Source organism: Suricata suricatta, chromosome 10, assembly GCF_006229205.1.
Source record: "Suricata suricatta isolate VVHF042 chromosome 10, meerkat_22Aug2017_6uvM2_HiC, whole genome shotgun sequence".
Classification (NCBI taxonomy): Eukaryota; Metazoa; Chordata; class Mammalia; order Carnivora; family Herpestidae; genus Suricata; species Suricata suricatta.
In genome coordinates, this window is record NC_043709.1 from 20,368,215 (window position 1) to 20,388,132 (window position 19,918).

At 36.6% G+C, this 19,918-nt stretch overlaps 1 protein-coding gene across 7 annotated transcripts in view; it reads left to right on the plus strand.

Moving 5' to 3' along the window:
• Positions 1–19,918, plus strand: part of UHRF1BP1L (UHRF1 binding protein 1 like) — a 106,792-nt gene that overhangs the window by 7,987 nt on the left and 78,887 nt on the right. Inside the window, exon 2 of one of the 7 annotated variants that reach the window (XM_029955663.1) lies at positions 4,784–4,914. The exons of the other annotated variants lie outside the window; for them this stretch is intronic. The gene's annotated coding sequence lies outside the window, so the exon portion shown is untranslated. The remainder of the gene's footprint in view (positions 1–4,783; positions 4,915–19,918) is intronic. 7 annotated transcript variants of the gene reach the window in all.

Genomic DNA, 19,918 nt, shown 5'->3' on the forward strand with positions numbered 1-19,918 from the left:
GTTAAAAGTGTTAACAAGGGGCGCCTGGTGGCTCAGTCGGTTAACCATGTGACTTCAGCTCAGGACATGATCTTGACGTTCATGGATTTGAGCCCCTCATTGGGCTTTGTGCTGACAGATCCGAGGCTAGAACCTGCTTCAGATTCTGCTTTCCCTTTCTCTCTGCTTCTTCCCCACTCATGCTCTGCTTTTCTCTCTCAGTTAAACATTAAAAAAAATTAAAAGTTAAATATGCAGGTGAGAAAGGTATTGGCTTGTACCTAGGTCAGTGCAGTGGACTTGTTGAGATATAGTGAGGTGCTAGATGTATTTCAAAGGTAGAACCACAGGATTTGCTGGCAGATAAGATTGATAGAGAAAGTCATGACATAAGCAACCAACAAGATGGAATTACTGTTAACTAACTAGAAGACTGCAGGAGGGGCAAGTTTATGGTAGAGAAATGAAGAGTTTGGTTTTGGACATACTAGTTTGAATGTCAGATATCTGAATGGAGATCCCTTTTATTTATTTTTTTATTAAAAAAATTTTTTTTAAATAGTTTATTGTCAAATTGGTTTCCATAAAACACCAGTGCTCTTCCCCATAAGTGCCCTCCACCATCACCACCACCTCTTTTCCCTCCTCCCCCTTCCCCTTCCACTCTCAGTTCATTTTCAGCATTCAATAGTCTCTCAAGCTTTGCATCCCTCTCTCTCCCCAACTCTCTTTCCCCCTTCCCCTCCCCCTCATCCTCCATTAGGTTTCTCCGTTCTCCTGTTAGACCTATGAGTGCAAACATATGGTTTCTGTCCAGAGATCCCTTTTATTTGTGAACTTACGACTACACATTTTATTTTAGTCTTCTCTTCTGTAAAATTGAAATTTATGCAAAATGACCTTCAAAGGCCCAAGGAACCCTAAGACCAGGAAAAACACAAGGAAGTTCAGCTTGATGAGAAATAGTTTTGTCGGGGGGGGACTTATGGACAGACACATGTCTTGGGTGGCTGCAAGACAGGTAGATCTCCACAACCCCACTTCTGTAAAACCTGCCTTTATGGCTCTAGAGGCTGGGACGTACATACCAGGAGACCACTAGGGAGGAAAATGTTTGAGAGAAGAGGTCCGTGATACAGTCACACCTCTAGAGCAGATAAAAAAATGTTTTGTCCCAAGGATGTCCTTAAGGGTGCTGTCAAACAAAAGGAGAGAATGGCGGTGGGGGCTATTATCAAGAAGGCTTCAGATCACAGAGCGACCATCGTGGTGTGAGTCTGGTTTACATGTCCAGCAGCACCAGTGCCAAGTGTTTTGTGTGTGGTTGTCCTTTGATTTATACAGTAAATAATTACAGTGAAGTGAATTGTGAGATGAATTTTAAGGGTGGGCTTTATTGTGTTGTATTTTTTGTTAAGTACACTATGTAGAGGTATTGAGCAGGTACCCATTTCTTTCACGCTAATTTCCAGCTAAAACCAGATACTGATTCTTCAAAAGTTAGTTTTAGGAGATTGATTTGCGAACATTGGTTGAAAGGGGGCTTGCATGCCTCGTCCATTGGATGTTGTAATACTACCATTCTGGAATCAGAATAGATTTGTTCTATTCTCTGAGATGGAAATTATTAAAGTGTTAAGATTTGTGATTTGCCCAAGGTTTGACAGGTAGTGTTGATTGGTTGAGTCATTGATCCAGTAGGCTTTTAATTTGACTATTCTATTCTGCCTGCTCAGGCTGTTGTTCACACCTAAATAGTTTGCTTTTCTTTTACTCAGTTTTCAGCATTTATTTATTTATTTTAAAATTATTTTTTTAGGTTCATTCCTTTTTGAGACAGAGACAGACAGATCGTGAGCAGGGGAGGAGGAGAGACACAAAATTCGAAGCATTCTTCCGGCTCAGAGCTGTCAGTACAGAGGCCAAAGTGGGGCTCAAACTCATGAACCCTGAGGCATGATCTGAGCTGAAGTCCAGCACTTAACTGACTGAGCCATCCAGCTGCTCTTCAGCATTTGTTTATTATAAAATTCCAGTCTCACTATTCTGTGGTATTTCACCATCCTGTTGCAGTATCCTTTAGGAGATTCTTTTATTATTTGGGAATCTTTTGACTTTGTAGTTCTTTGAAGCTTCAGAAACATAGTCGTTAGACTTAGCAATTCTGTGATGTTGGGAAAGCACAATTTCTCCAGTCTTTATACTTGCATAACTTTTTTGCAATATTTCTTTTTGCAATGGTACACTTTGCCCTAATACTGCAGTTTCCAATCTAAACATTTCCTTAGTAAGTTGCTCTCTTATCAGTTCTATATGTATTATATTCTGCATATTATATTGCATATGTTAGGATGAATAACTTAATATTTCTATTAAATGTTGATATTTAACTAGTTGGTATTAGTGACTGAGCTCAGATTGAATGTAAGTTACAAGTGGAAGACTATGAGTATTTCTATGAGTGAAATATGAACAGTTATCACATCAAGACCAAGTTATTAAAACAAAATTGAGAGCTGCAGCAAATATGGTTCAGGATATAGTAATTATTGTTTATATTTTTCAGACATTAGATTTACTGTTAGTCTGTTTGATTTTCATTGATTTATTTTGAGATTTCTCTAAGCCAAAATGAATGTTATATATAAATTTTGAATCTCTAGATTAGTCTATTCATTAAGACTTAATTTTAGCTGTATGTTTATGTACTCTTTTCTACCCAAAAATACCATTAAGAGAGAGCTCTGTGGCTTCTTTCTGCCAGTGCTAGTGTAGCATCAAGTGTTGTTTTTCTTCTACTGTTATGTCTTGTAAACTTTTTGTTTGTAATTTTATTGTTAGGAATTAATATTTAGAGATAAATTTAGAAATACCAGAAAATTCAGTCATTTTAAAATTTAAACTGTATTATTAGATGTTAAATTCAGTTTCTATTTCTAACTTTTCTTCTGCTATGATGCAACTTTATATATAAACTATACTATAAAAAGGGCATCATAAAATACAGGATTTATATTGTTTTTAAGAAGTATAATTATTCCCACTGATAAGTCATTCATTTGTTCTTTTTTTTTAAATTTTTTTTAATGTTTTATTTATTTTTGATACAGAGAGAGACAGAGCATGAGAGGGGGAGGGCCAGAGAGAGAAGGAGGCACAGAACTGGAAGCAGGCTCCAGGCTCTGAGCTGGCTGTCAGCACAGAGCCTGATGCGGGGCTCGAACCCACGAGCGTGAGATCTGACCTGAGCCACCCAGGCGCTCCCATTCATTTGTTCTTTATATCAGTACTTAAAGAGGATCTATTAGATAAATAAATAAAATTAAGAAGCTAGAAATGCCTTCTGAAAACAGTATGGTAGATGAGTAAATAGAAATCAGGATAAAATGTAAGCCTTAAGAGACACAAAGTACTATATGCAACTTAAATGGAAGTATGGACAGTGAGACGGAGGTGGTCTAAGTCCAGAGAAACTTGTACAGAAATAATGAAATAAAAGCACACAGACAACAGCATATCATATGTGATATAGAATGGATAATTATTAAATCTGTTTGCTTAGACAGTGGCATGCATACCCAGGGAATACTTAAAGCAGTCATTAGAGAAGTTAAGGATACTTTAGACCTTAGAAACTTGACTGCATTTTTTCCCCACTATTTTCCAATACTGTGCTTTTTCTTTTTTGTTTTTCACTCATCTTTTGTTGTTTTATTTACTGCAGCCAGATTGTGTACATTCCTTTCTGACAGGTCATCCTCTTGTGGTTCATTTTACATGTACTTCTTACGTAGGCAGCTTTAACTAGGCTGGTTATCTTCATTTCTTAACTCCTTTAGGTCTTGAAGTATATTGTTTTATTACAACAAAAGTTTTATGTTTTTAGTTCTGTAGATTGTCATCTCTATTTTTAATTTTTTGTTTTTGTTTTTTAAGTAGACTCCATGCATAACAAAGGGTTGACCTCAGGAGTTGCATGCAGGTGCCCCCTACATTGTCCTCTCTGTCAGTCTTATCAGAATCACCCTGATAGACTGAATTCTGAAAACAGTGATTGTACTTCTCTTATTTGCTGTTAAACCTTTAGCATCTGCCACAGAACAGTTGTACATAGTAGTTCTTCAGAAACATTTTCAGCCAACTGGAGAAGAGATTTATGTTACTTTGGTCTTCATAGAATATGTAGGATATGTTGGTTGTCCTGAATACATTTTTGGTAGATGATTCATTCCCAAAAAATTTAAATTAACTTTTTTTCTGATAAATACTATAGTTCTCTGATTTGCTTTGTAGTACATATAGATATAATTTATTGCTAGATCTCTTTTTGCTTTGTGGGTTACGTTTCATAGCTAACTTTACTCTCTCGTGTTCTCCATTAAATGAATTGAGAATTACAGTTTTAAATGGTTTTTTTGTCAGTTAAACTAATTTGATAATTTGTATTTGTAAATCACTTGTCTTATAGAGTGTTTGTCCCAATTGATTTCATTTGATGTTGAATTATACAGCTCAGTCTTTGTATAACTTTTGAACATCAGAGCTCTCTCATTTTTGTTAATTAATTTTGATATAAAAAATTTAAAAATATTTATTAGAGTAGTGATACCAATGGTAGAGTGAATGAAGGAAATCATAAATGGTTAATTTATCTTAGAATTTAAGCAGTGGTATTATTCCAGTGTATACAACTGTATTTTTAAAAAGTGCATCACAGCTAAATATTTTTATCATATCATTCCTTTCCTCTTCCTTCCCTTAAACTTGCTCCCTCCTATGTCCCCTGTGTACCCATTCCCTACAGCGATCCCTGCTGGCTGTGGTGGAGATTGGTGTGCTGTGAATTTCCTAATCAAGGAATCTAAGAAACCCTGGCAACTGACTACTTGCTTTCACCAGGAATAGGGACCTTTTGTCTGAATTTCCTGTCCTCAGGTAATACCTCTATTCCCCATCATTTTGGGTTTCTTTTTCTTTCTTTTTATAAATGCAAGCACTTATTATGCCCCACATAAAAATAACAGAATATTTTCTAATTCTTACTGTATTAGTCTTACTGATTTTTCTCCCCTCCCCCTCCACCTTTGTAGCAACAAGCTCATGCAGTTTCTCTCTTAGAATGTCTTTTCTAATTTATAAGGTTAGGCTATGCACTTAGAGTTATGACCAAATCTTTCTGTTGTTAAAAGAGAGTTTTATAACTATAGTCAGCTATTTGGAAATAGTAATTAGCATTTGATCTAGTCTTTCATGGGTAAGATTTCACAGGCTAATGTAATTAATGAAGTATGAAGGCTCTTCTGACAAAGAGAATGTTTTCATCACGTCTTATTGAAGAACTTAAAAGAGGTTATTTTGTGTACTTTATGTACTAAGTATTATAATCTTTATCAAGGTTGAAGTGAGTCTTAGGAACAGAGTGAAAATGGAATTCATTTCTGAAGAATGTAAGGGCTTGCCACCCCATTCATTCCTTCCCTTCTCCCCTATCCCTTTTAAAGATTCATTATCAGGGAAAGTATGTTTTAAAACCAGATACATGGCAATGGCACTGAATTTCTTTCAAGTTGGACTCAATGAAAAACCTAGAAACTTATATCATTGCATGCTTCTAGTGCCTGGGAAATTTATCCACAGAAATATTTTGAACCTATTCGAAAAGTCTAGTAAGAAATTGATAATTAAAGATTAACCATGACTGGGGCTCCTGGCTGGCTTAGTCAGTACAGCTTGTGATTCTTGATCTCAGGGTTGTGAGTTTGAGCCCCACGGTAGGTGTAGAGATTACTTAAAAATAAACAAAAAAATCCTTGGGTTGCCTGGTGGCTCAGTTGGTTAAGTGTCTAACTTCAACCCAGGTCATGATCTCCTGGTTATGAGTTTGAGCCCTACATCGGGCTCTATACAGACAGTTCAGAGCCTGGAGCCTGCTTCAGATTCTGTCTCCTTCTCTGCCCTTCCTCTGCTCACTCTCTCTTTCTTTCTCTCTCTTTAAAAGTAAATAAACATTAAAAAAAATCTTTTTAAAAAAAGGATTAACCATAAGCAGAATTGTGCAGCTCATTACATAGTTACCCTAGGAATAATGTGACATTTGATAAACTTATTGGCCATATATTGGCCATTGTATAGATATGATCAATTAAATATTGTTTTCTAATATTCTTGTCTTCCTCGATTCTATGCTGTCATATGGATATCTGGATCTAAACCAGAATTGCCAAGGGAAAGATGTGAGGCTTTAACCTTAGGTAGACGATTAGGGAAACCTTTGTGATTATCTCTAGGATAGTGATAGTTAAGGATGTTATTTATAAAGACATTCAAAGATGGTTCTGATTTTGTATATATTTTGAGTAAATCCCCTAGGATGTTTGTTCCTAAAGTATAGTCACAGCTGTAGTTTTTTGTTTTTCTTAATGTTTTTTTAAAAGTTTATTTATTTATTTTGAGAGAGAGAGCCCACAAGAGCAGGGGAAGGACAGAGAGATGGGGGAGAGAATCTCAAGGAGGCTTCGCGCTGTCAGTGCAGAGCCCAACATGGGACTTGAATTCATGAATCTTTTAATTTTTTAATGTTTGTTTATTTTTGAGAGAGATAGAGAGACAGAGCACAACCCAGGGAGCATAAGAGAGGGAAACACAGATTCTGAAGCCGTCTCCAGGCTCTGAGTTGTCAGTACAGAGCCCAGTGCAGGGCCCAAGCTCACGAACTATGAGATCATGACCGGAGCCAAAGTTGGATGCTTAACCTACTGAGCTACTGAGGCATCCTTCCAACTGGTGAATCTTGAGATCATGACACGAGCTGAAGTCAAGAGTCAGACAACTGAGCCACTCATGTGCCCCCTTTGCTTTTCTTAGATTATACTTCTTAAACATATCTCTTTTTTGGGCCTGATTTGTGCTTAGCTTATTGAAGATACAGTGTTATGCTTTACACCACATTGTTTATCCAAGTCACCTACCAAACTCAATTCCTTTTTTCTCTTTATCTTCTCATTTTAATCATATATGATGCCTTTTTATTTAAATAACTCATAAATTTATCTTCCTTATCCTGGACCTAGAACATAGTAGACTAATTGACACAAAGTACTTGGAGATCTCTGTTGTTATGACCAAGATTTAACTCATACTTTCTTGCATTACTCTTGTAAATAAGTATTCTCATTTCCTGTAGGTCTCATACTTCTTTATTCCATACTTGGCACTGTAATTAGAGCTATCTTTCCCAAACACTAATTTTATTAATTTCTTGTTAAAATTAAAAAAAAATATTTATTTGAATTCTAGTTAGTTAACATGTAGAGCAATATTGGTTTCAGGAGCAGAGTTCACTGATTCATCACTTATATATAACACACAGTACTCATCACAACATGTGCCCTCCTGGATACTCATCACCCATCTCGCCCATCCCTACCTGCTTCTCCCCATCAACAACCCTCAGTTTATTCTCAATCCTTAAGAGTCTCTTATAGTTTGTTACCCTCTCTTTTTGTCACCTTCCCATATGTTCATCTGCTTTGTTTCTTAAATTCCACATGAGTGAAATCATACAGTATTTGTCTTTCTCTAATAGACTTATTTTGCTTAGCATAATATACTCTAGCTCCATTCCTATCCTTGGAAATGGCAAGATTTTTTTTTTTTTTATGTTTGTTTATTTTGAGGGGGTAGGAGGGAGGGAGGGTGGGAGTGGGGGGAGAGAGAGAGAGAGAATGAGAGAGAATCCAAAGCAGGCTCTGTACTATCATTGCAGAGCCTGCTTGGGGTATGATCTCACAAACTGGGAAATCATGATATAAGCCAAAATCAAGAGTTGGACTCTCCACCTCCCTATTTGATTCTTTACGATAATTAATGTTCTATCACATATGCACACACATACACACATACACACACCATGTCTTGTTTATCCTTTCATCAGTTGATGGACATTTGGGCTCTTGCCATAGTCAGGCTATTGTTATTAATGCTGCTATAAACATTAGGGTCCATGTACCCCCTCAAATCTGTATTTTTGTATCTTTTGAGTAAATACCTAATAATGAAATTGCTGAGTCATAGGGTAGTTCTAGTTTAGCTTTTTGAGGAGCCTCCATACTATTTTTAAGAGTGGCTATACCAGTTTGCATTCCCACCAGCAGTGCAAGAGGGTTCCCCTTTCTCTGCATCCTTACCAACATCCTTTGTAATAAATTTTGAATTTATTTTATTTTGTTAAAATTTTTTTTAATGTTTATTTTTGAGAGAAAGAGAGAGCATTAGTAGGGAGGGGCGAGAGAGGGAGACACAGAATCTGAAGCAGGCTCCAGGCTTTGAGCTGTCTGTGAAGAGCCTGACATGGGACTCAAACTTGTGAACTGTGAGCTCATGACCTGAGCCAAAGTCGGATGCTTAACTGGCTGAGCCACCCAAGTACCCCTTGAATTTATTCTTACACCCTTGTATGGTGTAAGAAGGTGGTCCAGTTTATTCTTCTCCATGTTGCTGTCCAGTTTTCACAACATTTGTTGAAGAGACAGTCTTTTTTCCATTGAATATTCTTTCCTGCTTTGTTGAAGAATTGTTGGCCATATAATTGTGGGTCTATTTCTGGGTTTTCTGTTTCATTTATCTATGTGTCTGTTTCTGTGCCAGTACCATACTGTCTTGATAACTAAGGCTTTTTAATGTAGCTTGAAATCTGGAATCATGATGGCCTCCAGTTTTGTTTTTCTTTTTCAGGATTGTTTTGGCTAGTCAGGGTTTTTTTGGTTCTATGCAAATTTTAGGATTGTTTGTTCTGGCTCTGTGAAAAATGCCGGTGGATTTTGATAGGGATTGCATTAAATGTATAGATTGTTTTGAGAAGTATAGACATTTTATTAATGTTTGTTCTTCCAATCCATGAACATGGAATGTTTTTCCATTTCTTGGTGTTCTTTTTAATTTCTTTCCTGAGTCTTCAGGGTACAGATCTTTTACCTTTTTGGTTAGGTTTTTTGCAGGGTATCTTATTATTTTTGGTGTGATAGCAAATGTGATCGATTCCTTGATTTCTTTTTCTGTTGCTTTGCTATTGGTGTACAGAAATGCAACAGATTTCTGTACATTGATTTTATATCCTGTGACTTTGCTGAATTCATGTATTAGTTCTAGCAATTTTTTGGTGGAGTTTTTTGGGTTTTTCATATAGAGTATCATTTTCTCTGCAGATGGTGAAAGTTTGATTTCTTCCTTGCCAGTGTGGATGCCTTTTATTTCTTTTAGTTGTCTGATTGCTGAGGCTGAGACTTCCAGTAGTATGACAAATAGTAATGGTGAGAGTGGATATTTTTGCCTTTTTTGTGACTGTAGAGGAAATGCTCTCTGTTTTTCCTTTGGAGGATGCTATTAGCTGTGGGCCTTTCATATGTGGCCTATATAATGTTGAGGTATATTCTATCTATCCCTACTTTGTTGAGGATTTTTATCAAGAATAGATGCTGTATTTTGTCAAATGCTTTTTTTGCATCTATTGATAGGATCATATGGTTCTCATTCTTTATTTTGTTAATGTGTATCACATTGATTGCTTTGCAGATATTGAACCAACTCTGTAGCCCAGGAATAAATCTCACTTGATTTTAGTGAATAATTCTTCTAATGTACTTTTGTATTTGATTTGCTAGTATCTTGTTGAGAATTTTTGCATCCATGCTCATTAGAGATTTTGGCCTATAATTCTCCTTTTTAGTTGGTTCTTGGTTTTGTAATCAAGGTAATGCTGATCTCATAGAAAGAGTTTGGAAGTTTTCCTTCCATTTCTATTTTTTGGAATAGTTTTAGAAGAAAAGGTGTTGACACTTCTTTAAATGGCTGGTAAAATTCCCCTGGGAAGCCATCTCGCCGAGAACTTGTTTGTTGGGAGATTTTTGAATACTGATTCAATTTCTTTGCTGGTTATGGATCTGTTGAGATTTTTTATTTCTTCCTGTTTCAGTTTGGTAGTGTTTAAATGTTTAGAAATTTGTCTGTTTCTTCCAGATCGTCCAGTTTGTTGGCATGTAATTTTTCATAATGTTTCTTATAATAACTTTAAGATTCTGTGGTATTGGCTGTTCTCGCTTCTCTTTCATTCATGATTTTATTTATTTGGATCCTTTCTCTTTCCTTTTTTGATAAGTCTGGCTAGGGTTTACCATTTTTATTACTTTTGAAGAACCAGCTCTTAAATTTCATTGATCAATTACAGCGTTTTTGTTTGTATTTATATCATTTGTTTCTGCTCTAACCTTTATTATTTCCCTTCTTCTGCTGGCTTTATGCTTTATTTGCTGTTCCTTTTCTAGCTCCTTTAGTTGAGACTTTGCTTGCCTGTACTGCAATATACTTCCATCTTAGGACTGCCTTTGCTGCATCCCAAAGCTTTTGGACCATCTTGTTTTCATATTCTTTGGCTTCCATCTATTTTTTATTTCTTCATTAATTTCCTGGTTAATCCATTCCTTCTTTAGTAGTATGTTCTTTAACCCCCATGTATTTATGGTCTTTCCAAATTTTTTCTTGGGTTGAGTTCGAGTTTGATAGTGTTGTGGTCTGAAAATATGCATGGTATGAGCTCAGTCTTTTTGTACTTGTTGAGACCTGATTTGTGACACAGTATGTGATCTATTCTGGAGAATGTTCCACATGCATTTGAGAAGAATGTGTATTCTGCTGCTTTAGGATGAAATGTTCTGAATGTATCTATTAAGTCCATCTGGTCCACTGTGTTGTTCAAAGCCATTATTTCCTTGTTGATTTTCTGCTTAGATGATCTGTCTGTTGCTGTAAGTGGGGCATTAACGTCCCCTACTATCATTATATTGTTAATAATGAGTTTCTTTATGTTTATTATTAATTGACTTACATATTTGGGTACTTTTAAGTTGGGGGCATAAATATTTACAACCGTTAGATCTTCTTGATGGGTAGACCCCTTAATTATGATGTAATGTGCTTCTTCATCTCTTGTTATAGTCATTGGCTTAAAATCTCATTTTTCTGATATAAGTATGGCTATTCCAGCTTTCCTTTGATATCCATTATCATGATAGATGGTTCTTCGGCCCCTCACTTTCCATGTGTAGGTGTCTTTGGATCTGTGTTCTGTTTTGTGAGAGTACAATTCATCTTTTTCTTGAGATTCTTTATTGCTGATGCTAAATAAACAAGTACTCAATAAATGTTTCATTTCTATTAAAAAAAGTTATAAGTATTTGCCAAAAAAAAAAAAAAAAAAGAGGTTTGTAGGGGCGCCTGGGTAGCTCAGTCAGTTAAGTGTCTGAATTCGGCTCAGGTCATGATCTCTCGGTCCATGAGTTTGAGCCCTGTGTCAAGCTCTGTGCTGCTTGGGGCCTGGAGCCTGCTTCAGATTCTGTGTCTCATTCTCTCTTTGCCCCTCCCCCACTTGCACTCTTTCTCTCTCAAAAATAAATAAATGTTAAAAAATAAATAAAATGAGTTTTGTAGGCCGCTTATAGATGTATCTTTTGTTTATTCTTTCTAATACCTTATATCTTTGGATTGGAGCATTTAGTCTATTTACATTCAGAGTGATTATTTAAAGATATGAATTTAGTGCCATTGTGTTACCTGTAAAGTTGGTTCTGGTGATGGTCTCCGTTCCTTTCTAGTTTTTGTTCCTTTTAGTCTTTTTTTTCCTTCCAACTCAAAGTGTCTCCCTTAAAGTCCCCCTTAATATTTCTTGCAGGGCTGGTTTAGTGGTCATCAACTCTTTTAGTTTTTTTGTTTGTCTGGGAAACTCTTTATCTCTCTGTTCTGAATGACAGCCTGTTGGATAAGATATTCTTGGCTGCATATTATTCCCATTCAGCAGTTGACTATATCCTGCCTTTCCCTTCTGGCCCACCAAGTTTCTGTGGAGAGATCTGTTGCTAACCTGATCTGTCTTCCCTTGTAGATGAAGGACTTATTTTTCCCTTGCTGCTGCAGGGATTTCTTCCTTCTCTGTATTTTATGAATTTGACTGTGATATGCCTTAGCCTTTGCCGGCTTTTGTTGAATTTAATGGGACTTCTCTGTGTTTCTTGAATTTTGATGTCTCTGTCTTTCCCCAGATTATGGACGTTTTCAGCTATAATTTGTTCAGAAAAACCTTTTATCCGTTTTTCTCTCTCTTCATCTTCTGAGACTCTTATGATACAAATATTATGTTTTCATAAGTTGCTGAGTTCCCTAAGTCCATCTTTGTAATCTATTACCTTTGTTTCTCTTTTATTTCCAGCCTCATTATTTTCCATAATTTTATCTTTATCACTGATTCATTCCTCTGCTTCTTCTATCTTTGTTTTTGTGGCATTCGTTTGGGTTTGCATCTTGGTTATAGCATTTTTAATTGACTAGATTTTAGTTCTTTTATATCTTCAGTAAGGGATTCTCCATCTTCTTTGCTTTTTTCAAACCCAGCCAGAATCTTTATAATTGTTGTTTTATTCTAGTTCAAACATTTTACTTATATTTCTACTGATTAAATCCCTGGCTGTCATTTCTTCCTGTTCTTTCTTTGTGGTGAACTCCCCTGACTTGTCATTTTGGAGGTCAAAAAAAAGAAATAAAATAAAAAGTAAATAAATTTAGACATTAAAAAAGAGTAAAGAAAGCTAGATCCTGGATGTGTCTTTGTCTTCATGTTAAGAGAAGATTAATAGGAAAAAACCCTTAAAGATTAAAAAAAGTTAAAGTAATTAAAAAATAAACTTAAAATGACTCTTTCTGTATACAAAAGAAACCCAAAGAAAGCCAGATCCAGTTTCCCCAAGAGCTGATGCTTTGCAGCACTCTATGATCAGTAGACTTGGTGCTTCTGAGAAGCTTGTGCTGGTCGTCTGAGGGAGGGGCCTGCTGCTCTGATTCTCTGGTGCACTTGCCCTAAAGGAGATGGCATCTGCAGGGTGCAGGCGGGCAGGGTTTGGTGTAAGTGGCTCTGGTCTTCATTTGGTGGTGCTGTTTTTGTCTCACTGAGGTCCATCACTGCTAGTGGGCGAGGGGTAAATATTGCTTTGCCCCTCTCTTCCATCTTTAGATAAGGAAGCCCATGCCCGGCACCCCTTAGGAAGCCTTCACAGATGAACAAACAGTTGTCCCCCTTGTCCCCGGCCTCCATCAAATCTCTACCCTCTCCCTGTCTTTGTCTTTGAGCCGTCCACCTGCCAGCACCCCTGTGTTTTATCTACTGAGCAGCTGGCTTTCAAAACTACATGTCAGTTAATCCAGTGTAGCAGACCCACCATGGTCCTCTGGGGGATGATTTTGCTGTGCTGTAGCCTATGCTGGTTTGTCCCAGAAAACAATTGTGCCACTGCACAGTGCTTGGATTTTATGGTAAATTGTAAAACACGGCCAGCACCAGGGTTTGCTGCTTTCAACCAGTGTCTTTGTTCCTATTCCAGTGAATGGGGTAGCTCGATGACGCCAGCAGGGTCCTTTGCCTGCGGAGAGGCTGTATCACCTCTACCAGCTGTACTCTACGCAGGGGAACTGCTGCTCCCCCTGCACTCAAGAGATCCTGAGACTGCCTGGCCAGCTTCTAGGGCTCCACCCTCTTTTTCCCCAAGCAGCGCAAGGCATGATCTAGGCAATGGCACTAACTTCCCACACTTCAGACTCTGCACTTGGTTGTTTATAAAAAATTGATAGTACTTAAATCTTCCCCCTTTTCCCAGTCAGTGGTTTTGGGGAACAGTTTTCTTGTGCAGGTCCCTGTGCGTGTTTTCGCTTTGTTTTTCCCCCTGCCTTTTCTCTCTCATTCTCTCTCACTCCTTTCTCTGCGATCTGAGTGCTCTCTTCTCTGCTGCAACTGTGGCACTTTTCTCCCCCAAATCAACTTTCTGCTCTGCCTGCCTTCCATAGGTCAGTTTTTCTGCTTGCAGCTTTGTTCTCTAAGACCTCTGATTGATTTCTTGGGTGTTCAGAATGATTTGATATTTATCTAGCTGTGTTCAAGGTAGGAGGCAAACTTAGGGTCACCCTATTCCCCCACAATCTTAACTCTTTCCTCAAAATTTTCATTTTTTAAATTGAAATATAATTGATACACAATATCCCATTAGTTTCAGGTGTACATCACAGTGAAATTTTTATACTGTACATTATAAAACAGTCCCCACAATAAGTCAGCTTACCATCTGTCACAGCACAAAATTGTTATAATGTTGTTGGCTATAGTACTTACGGCATACATTACATCCCCTTGGCTTACTTATGTTGTAACTGGAAAAAATGTACCTCTTAAACCCTTCACCTATTTTGCCCATCCCTCAACCCCTCCTCATCTGGTAGTTTGCTTCCTACATCTGGGAGTCTCTTCTTTGTTTGTTCATTTGCTTTGCTTTTTAGATTACACATATAAGTGAGATCCTATGGTATTTGTCTTTGTCTGACTTACTTCTTGTAACATAAAACCCTCTAGATCCATCCATGTTTTAAATGTTAAGATCCCATTTTTTATGGCTGAGTAATATTCCACTGTGTACATATACCACATCTTATTTTTCCATACATCTATTGATGGACAGTTAGATTGCTTCCTTACCTTGGCTATTGTAAATAATGCTCTGCAGTGAACATAGATGTGCATATATCTCTTTGAATTGGTGGTTGTTGGTTTTTTGGATAAATACCTAGGAATGTAATTGATGGATTGTGTGGTAATTCCAATTTTAATTTTTTGAGGTGCCTCCATATTGTTGTACATTCTACTTTACATTCCTATCAACAGTTTGTGAAGGGTCCCTTTTCTTTACATCCTTGCCAGCAGCTGTTATTTTTTGTTCTTTTGATAATAACCAGTCTGACTGGTGTGAGGTGATTATCTCCTTATGCTTTTGATTTGCATTTCCCTGATGATTAGTGATGTTGAGCATCTTTTCATGTGTCTCTTGGCCACTTGTATGTCTTTCTTAGGAGTATATTTATTCAGATCCTCTCCTCATTTTTAAGTAGGGTTTTTTTTTTAAATATATGTATTAAGTAGTGTACATTCAGTATATATATTTTGGGTATTAATCCCTTATCAGATATATAATTTGTAAATGTCTTCTATTCAGTTAGGTTGTTTTTTATTTTGTTTATGGTTTCTTCTGCTGTACAAAAGCTAGTAGCTTGATATGATTTTAGTTTTTGTTGCCCTTTTTTGAGAAGACTGGTTCAAAACAATGTGGGTAAGACCAATGTTAAAGGGCTTATCATCTATTTTTTCCCCTCCTAGGGATTTCATGGCTTCTGGCCTCACATTTAAGACCTTAATTCATTTTGAGTTTATTTTTGTGGTCCAGTTTGATATTTTTGCATGTGGCCCAATTTTCCCAATACCATTTATTGAAGAGACTATTTTTTCCCCATTTTATATTCTTTCTTTGTCATAGATAAATTGAACATGTATGTGTGGGTTTATTCTGAGCTCTGTTTGCTGTTCCACTGATGTATGTGTCTGTGTTTTTTATGCCAGTTCCATACTGTTTTGATTACTACAGCTTTTAGTATTTGATATGAGAAAGTATGATAATCTGCAGCTTTGTTTTCTCTCAAGATTGTTTTAGCTGTTCAGGGTCTTTTCATGGATCCATGCAAGTTTTGGGATTCTTTGTTTTGGTTGTGTGAAAAATATGATTGGTGTTTTGATGGGGATTGCATTGAATCCGTAGACTCCTTTGGGTAATATGGACATTTTAACACTATTAATTCTTACATTCCCTGAGCACAAAATATCTTTCCATTTATTTTTGCTGTCTTCAATTTCTTTTATCAAGGTCTTAATAGAGTATACTATATGTCTTTCACTGCCTGATAAAGTTTATTCCTAGATATTCTTTTTGGTGCACTTGTAAGTGGGATTGTTTTCCTAATTTCTTTCTGATAGGTCAGTCCAACTTATTTCTATATGTTAATTTTCATTTATTAGTTTGTGTAGTTGTTTTTTTGTGGAATCTTGAGGGTTTTCTATGTATCGTATTATGTCATCTGCAAATTAACAATTTTATATCTTCCTTTCCAATTCTTCTTCTTGACTAACTGCTGTGCCTACGACTTCCAATACTATTTTGAATAAAAGTGGGCATCATTGTCTTGCCATTGATCTTAGAGAAAAATCCTTCAGCTTTTCACTGTAGAATATGATGTTAGCTGTAGATTTGTCACAGGGCCTATATTACGTTGAGGGGTAGATTTCTTTTATACCCACTTTGGTGAGGGTTTTTATCATAAGTAGATGTTGAATTTTGTCAACTGCTTTTTCTGTATCTATTGAGAGATCTCATATGATTTTTATCCTTTGTTTTGTTATGTAGTGTATCAGGTAAAGATTGGCAGAAAATTTTTAATGCTTATGTCCAAGATTTTTAAAAAATAAATTTGTTTATAACAGAAGTTTTTTGTTCAAAGAAATTTTTTAAATGAACTACATAAGATAGGCAAAAGTAGTTCTTTATTAACAGAACAAAGATCAGGCTGTGCTCATAAATTATCTTTTAGTAAGTTAGTTGAATCAGTAACTAGGGCAATCAGCTATTATATCTTTTCCCTTTTCCCTTTTTGTTTGTTCTCCCATCTATGTTGAATCATGAGCAGTCTCCTTAGCACTGTGGGCACAATACTGATGTATAGGATGAAACTCACATTCCTCGGCATTGGATGCAAGAGTCCTTCATGATCTGGCTTCAGTTCATCTTTCAAAGGCGTACTGTTTCTTCACAAACTGCCTGATGCCTTATACTTCAACCATGTCTACTCTCTATGTGATCCTATAGCCATGAACATGCAGTTGGCTGTGCCTAATTCTCCCCTATTCACCTGGAAAGAACTTTACTCTTACAAAACATAGCTCAAGTTCTTTCTTCTCTATGAAGCCTTCCCAAAACAGTATTTTAACAAATGATTAACACTTCTCTTGTACCTCCATCTTATTCTATTTTCATTTTTATTTAATATCTATCACATACAGTGTTTGGCGTGTAGTAAAACTATAATGGACTACCATGACTTGCTTAGTGCTAGTCTCTAATAATAAACTGTGAGGTTTTTGAAAGTTGTAATTATGTCTTATTTGTCTAAGGTACGTAAGAGCCTAATCAGTGCTCAGTTTTTTCCGTGAAGGATACATGTCTAGTTGTGTCAGATCTTCCAGTGTTTCAACAAAATTAGGAAACCAGATTTTAATATAAGATCTGCTAATTGTAAATGTTAGCCACACGTTTAGGTTTTTAGAAACACTATACAGACAGACAAAACATATTTGTGGGTAAAACAGCTCATAGAAGTTCCCAGCTTGCAGCTTCTTCCGTTCTTTAAAAGTGTTCAGTTCTTTAAATGTGAAAAAATCGGCTAGACAAGATTGGTTGATTTCCTTTCTGTGTGTATTATTAAAATAACCAAGCCAAACAAACTGTAAATGGAGAATATTTAAGAAATGAGAGAGAGAGAATTTATTACGAGCACAATTAGATCCTTCTTCTATTAACGCTATAGATTTCTTTAAAGAAAATGGCATTTATGACTGAAATATTTAATAGGCCTCAAATTGACATTGAAAGCTTGAGGGTAAGAATTGCCATATACTCCTACAATGCCTAAGAAATGTTCAATATTGTTGAATTGAAAATTGATCAGTATGATAATGAAATGATGATTGATCTTGAAATACCTTTTAAGTTAAAATTATACAAATTTGATTATAGTCTTGGCTCTGCCTGGAAATGACCTTAGTAGTTGACTTAAATGGTTCTGGGCTTCACATTTTATACTGTAAAATGAAGTTGGATTAGAGGAACTTTTCAGGTGCTAAACTTCTAAAATTATTTGATATTCTTTGATAGTATAAAGGCTACTTATGGATCTACTCTTTTTTTTAAGCTTGGCTTAAAACTGCTCATATCTTCAGATGACGAGTAGGATGGCTTTAAAAAACTGTGGCTCAAATATCTTAAAAATTCTTTTTTTAAAAAACTGTTTGTTTAGTTTGAGAGAGATAGAGCATGCATGTGTGTAAGCCAGGAAGGGGCAGAGAGAGAGAGAGAGCGAGCGAGCGAGACAGAGAGAGAATCCCAAGCAGGCTCCACTATCAGTGTGCAGCCTGACGTGGGGCTCGGTCTCACCACTGAGGTCATGGCCCAAGATGAAACCAAGTTGGATGCTTAGCCAGCTGAGCCGACCAGTTGCCCCTTAAAAATTCTTCTTTCCTTGTATTTCATTAAGTTAACTAGTCCATTTTCTTTTTTATTAGGAAGTACGTATACTCCTGTACACATGGGGTATGTGTGTGTGTATGTCAAGGTATACTCATTATAAATTACCTTCATTTAAAAAAAAAGATTTTAATGTTTTATTTATTTTTGAGAGCGACAGCATGAGCAGGGGAGGGGTCAGAGAGAAAGGGAGACACAGAATCTTCAAAGACAGGCTCCAGGCTCTGAGCTAGCTGTCAGCACAGAACCCGATGTGGGGCTCGGACCCACGTACCATGAGATCATGACCTGAGCCAAAGCTGGACGCTTAACCGACTGAGCCACCCAGGCGCCCCTAAATTACCTTCATTTTTGAGCATTCTCTATTTATAGTTTGTTTATCTTGATTATTTTTTATAATATGCAATAAAGAAATCCAATCTTGTAAAACCAATTATATATATGTATGACTTTGGGGTGGCTGGGTGGCTCAGTTCGTTGTGCATCTGACTCTTGATTTTGGCTACGGTCATGATCTCACGGTTTGTGGGAGGTTTGTGGGATGAAGCCCTGAATTGGGCTCTGCTCACAGTGGGGAGCCTGCTTGGGATTCTCTTTCCCTGCCCCTACCCCACTTGCACGCTAGAACACTCCCTTTCTCTCTCTTGGAATAAACAAACATTAAAAAAAATAGGGGAGCTTGGTGGCTCAACTGGTTGAGCATCCAACTCTTGGTTTCAGCTCAAGTCATGATCTCACAGTTTATGGGTTTGAGCCCTGTATGGGCTCTGTACTTGCAGGGTGGAACCTGCTTGGGAATCTTTGTCTTCCTATCTCTCTGCCTATCCCCTGCGTGTGTGCCATCTCTGTCTCTCTCAAAAATAAGTGAATAAACATCTTAAAAAGCTATATATGACATAAACAGATTTATTGAAATATAATTGATTTACATGCAGCAAACTGCACATATTTAAGGTATACAGCTTGATAAAATTTTGACTTATGCCCTTAAGTTTCCTCATACCCCTTGGTAATTCTCTCCTTCCTCTCCTTCTGCCTCATCATTTATTATTATATAATCTATTTCACTTAGATTAGTTTGCATTTTCTAGAATTGTGTATCATATAGCATACCTTTTTATGACCTCTTGCCCTCAGCATAATTATTTTGCAATTAATCTGTTTTTGTTTTATGCATTCTCTCTTATTGCTGAATATATTCCATTTTGAATATGTCGCAAGGTGTTTATCCATTCACCTATTGATGACCATTTAGTTTGTTTCCAGTTTTTGAGTATTACAAATAAAGCTACTGTAAACATTTGTGTGTAAGTCTTTGTGAAGATACATTCTTTTTTTCCCCCTTGGGTAAGTGCCTAGGAGTAGAATGTTGGGTTATAGATGGGTACATACGTTAAGTTTTTAAGGAGCTGGTTAACAGCTTTCCAAAGGGTGCATTTTATGTTCTTACCAGTGAGAATGTAAGATGAGAGTTTCAGTTGCTCCACATCTTCAACAATACTCACTATTCTCAGTCTTCTTAATTTTCTTTTTTTTTAATTTTCTCATTTTAAAAAATTTTCTCGTTTAATATGTAATGATGTATTACTGTGGTTTTTAATTTGCAATTCCCAGTTGACTGGCTATATTGTAGATCTTTTCGTCTGCTTATCTGCCATCTATATATCTTCTTCGGTTTGAAGGTCTATTTAAATCTTTTGTCTATTAATGAGCTGTCTTATTTTGAGTTG